This window comes from Mauremys reevesii, linkage group 13, assembly GCF_016161935.1.
Source record: "Mauremys reevesii isolate NIE-2019 linkage group 13, ASM1616193v1, whole genome shotgun sequence".
Lineage (NCBI taxonomy): Eukaryota > Metazoa > Chordata > Testudines > Geoemydidae > Mauremys > Mauremys reevesii.
In genome coordinates, this window is record NC_052635.1 from 2887928 (window position 1) to 2891790 (window position 3863).

At 58.3% G+C, this 3863-nt stretch overlaps 1 pseudogene; it reads right to left on the bottom strand.

Annotated features, from left to right (window-relative positions):
• Window positions 1-2394: 2394 nt before the first annotated feature.
• Window positions 2395-2965, bottom strand: LOC120380453 (annotated as a pseudogene).
• Between the last annotated feature and the right edge of the window lie 898 nt (window positions 2966-3863).

Here is a 3863-nt window from a genome sequence, read left to right on the forward strand (position 1 = left end):
CCCGCACTTCCTAAAGCCAGCCCTGACTCCAACAACCTGCTGTATCTGCAACTGACCAGCCTGAAGCCCGAGGACACCGCCCCGTATCACTGTGCGGGACACAGTGAGGGGAAGCTGGGCTGAGCTCAGACAAAAACCTCCCGTGGCGGTTACCAGAGAAAGTCCCATCTGGTTTGATGCTGACAGGCTGTGCTGGGAGCTCACAGGAGACAGTAATTTCCTCCCTTTGAAATGGGGGAAATGAACATGGCTGGTCAGTCAGATCTAGATCCACAGGAGGCGGCGATACCGGAAACGGGGTGTCCCGCACTGGGTGTGGTGGGGATTCACTCTGTCCCAGATATTCAGTTACACACACTGATATGGGTTAACAGGAATTATTATCTGCCAAACAGAAGCCCAAATAGTCCCATGTTCACCTCTCAGTTCCCGTGTGGGGACAGAAAGCAGGAGAGGTGAAAACACAAATCCTGTCAGCTATGAAAAGGAACAAGGCTGCTTTCCAAATCCCCATTGGTCAATGACAGAGAGCTGGGTCTTGTCTGTTTATAGATTTATTTGACTCCCTGCCCTGTACATTGTCTCACCTCTATTAGCCTCATCAATGAACTGGTCTCCAGCCGGTCTGAGAGCCTAGTACCATGGTGCATGTCATAGGTCTCACCCCCACACTGAACTTTAGGGTACAGATGTGGGGAACTGCATGGACACTTCTAAGCGGCCTGTCCTCTGCAGCCGGGGAAGAGCTCCCGCCGCTCTTCCGGTAAGCGGGCACATACACGCCCGTCATTTCGCCGCCCCCTAAATTTCGCCACCCTAGGCACCTGCTTGTTTAGCTGGTGCCTAGAGCCGCCCCTGCCTGCGGGAGGTCGCCAGTCCTGCGGCTTCGGCGTACCCACCAACAAATTGCCGCTGGGTGACCAGCAGACGTCCCGCAGATAGGCCGCCAAAGGCAGCCTGACTGCTGCCCTCGCAGGGACCGTCAGGGCGCCCCCAGCAGCTCACTGCCCCAGGCACATGCTTGGAGCGCTGGTGCCTGGAGCCCTCGCTGGCAGGCAGGCCCAGCTCCAATAGTAGCTGCTGATGGAGACTCCAGAGACTTTACAGGTGATACTGAGGGTCTCCCCGGGCTTCACCATCCCAGGGTCGGTCTGGACCAGTTGCACCTGAGAGAGGACACCTGGGCAAAGGGAAACAAAGAGAGGAATGAATGAATCACAGAACATATCTATGGATCGGCCCCTATTTCCTTCCTTTCCCAGAGACACTCACAGGTGAGAGCAGGGAAAGGAAAAGCAACAGTTTTCATTCGTGTTTTCATAGTATGAAGGAAGTGGGCAGGACAGGGCAGTTCTGTGGTTGGGGGGATACCGAGGTTCCTATAGATCAGTGGTTCTCAAACTGGGGCCACTGCTTGTGCAGGGAAGGCCCCTGGTGGACTGGGCTGGTTTGTTTTCCTGCCCCGTCCCAGGTCCGACACATGGTTTGCTGCTCCAGGCCAATGGGGGCTGCGGGCAGGGCCGGCTCCAGACCCCAGCGTGCCAAGTGCGCACTTGGGGCGGCATGCCTGCGGAGGGTCTGGTCATCCGGCGGCTCTGGTGGACCTGTCGCAGGCATGCCTGCAGAGGGTCCACTGGTCCCGCGGCTTGGGTGGACCTCCTGCAGGCATGCCTGCGGATGCTCCACCGGAGCCGCGGGACCAGCGGACCCTCCACAGGCACGTCTGCAGGAGGTCCACCGGAGCCGCGGGACTGGCGACCACCAGAACGCCCCCTGCAGCGTGCCGCCATGCTTGGGGCGGCGCAATTGCTAGAGCTGCCCCTGGCTGTGGGAAACAGTGGCCAGCACACCCCTCGGCCCACGCTGTTTCCAGCAGCTCCCATTGGCCTGGAGCAGAAAACTGCAGCCAGTGGGAGCCGTGATCGGCCGGACCTACAGACGGGGCAGGTAAACAAACTGGCCCGGCCCACCAGGGGCTTTCCCTACACAACTGGCAGCCCCAGTTGGAGAACCACTTCCCTAGGTAAATGTCAGAGAGATTTGATGACAACACAGAAGTCTCGACTCTTTGGTGCCGATTTACCCACTGGAACAGGAGCTGCAGTGTGGGCGAGGAAATGTTCTTCTGGGAGAACATCAGCCAATATGATCCCAAAAGGAAAACACAGATACACACACAGAGATACACAGACAAAAAGACAAACAGACACACACACACTCTCTGAGAGAAAGAGAGAAAGAGACACACACACACACACAGATACACACATACAAGTACACGCACAGACACACACACACACAGATACACACACTCTGACAGAAAGACACACACACACACACAGACATACATACATATAGGCACACACGGACACACAGAGTCTGTGTGCAGGGGACGGGTCAGCACCCAGCACTCCCGGCTGAACTGGCTTCACTGCTCTGTTTAAAATCCACTTCCCCTTTTTGTAGGGTCCCTGCTCTGCTCTGTGTCACTGTGTCTCTGGCGCAGTAATAGGTGCCGGTGTCTGCAGCTGTCAGCGAGCTCAGCCGCAGATAATATTTGGTGTTGGAGGAATCCACGGAGATGGTGATTCGGCCTTGGAGAGATGGGTTGTAACTCGTGCTCCCGGTCCAGTATCCCATCCACTTCAGCCCCTGGCCCGGGGCCTGGTGTATCTAGTTCCACCAGTAGCTGCTGGTGACCGTGCCCCCGGTGCAAGTGCAGGTGAGTGTGAGTGTCTCTCCGGGCTTCAGCACCCCCGGGCCGGACTCCTGGAGCCAGAGCTGGGACAGGACACCTGGGAAAAGCTGGGATCGGTCAGATTCACACCCACCTTCCCCCCTAGTCAGCGCCGCCTCCCGCAGCCTCCCGCCAACACTCACCCAGGGCCAGAGCCAGGAGGAGCAGCGGGAGGAGCAGAGAGTCCATTGTGCGCTAGGTGGGGACAACACAGAGCTCGCAAGGGGCAGCTCAGGGCCTGGGGACTGTGGGTCTGGGCGCCCCGGGGCTGCTACTTCAACACAGAGCCCGGAGCGGGGATTTGCATAAGGTGGGAGCGCCCCAGGAAGTAGAGAGAGAGAAAGAGAGAGAGAGATGATAAAAAGGACGGGGTGGGGGGGAACTGCCTCTCTGTGCCGACACTGGACAGAGTGTGTTACACACACACACACTTTGCCAATTGCGGCAGAGGAGGAAAATAGAAAACTCCATAGTGACTGGAACTCTCACACCTCACCGCTGTATCTCCCATCAGTTTCTGGTGTCAATTCATTCACTCGTGTAGCCAAAGGACGCTCTGAAGAAGTCGAATTTCGGGCCCAGGAACTTCAGTTGTTCTTATTCGGTACCTTTCCCTGTTTCAAAGCCCCAAACACTTCCCCCGATGCTTCCCAAACTCAGCAGTTATTGATAATTGACGCCCGTTGATTGGCTATTCATAGGATGCACAGGTACGTAGCCGGGCAGGCAGTTAGCTGGCATAGGCGGCAGGTTTGTATAATTTTTGGTGGGGCCCAAAATGGTGGTGCCCCCCCACTCCCGCCAGGGGCGGCTCTAGAAATTCCGCTGCCCCAAGCAGGGCGGTGCGCCGCGCCGCTTGCGACGCCCTTCCCCGGTCCCGCGGCCAGGGCAGAAGTGCCTGCGGACGGTCCCGTGGTCCTGTGGCTCCAGTGGAGCATCCACAGTCATGCCTGCGGGAGCTCCGTCCGAGCCGCGGGACCGGCGCACCCTCCGCAGTCATGCCTGCGGGAGCTCCGTCCGAGCCGCGGGACCAGCGCACCCTCCGCAGTCATGCCTGCGGCAGGTCTGCTCCTCCCGGGGCTCCGGTGGACCTCCCGCAGGCATGACTGCGGAAGGTCCGCCGGAG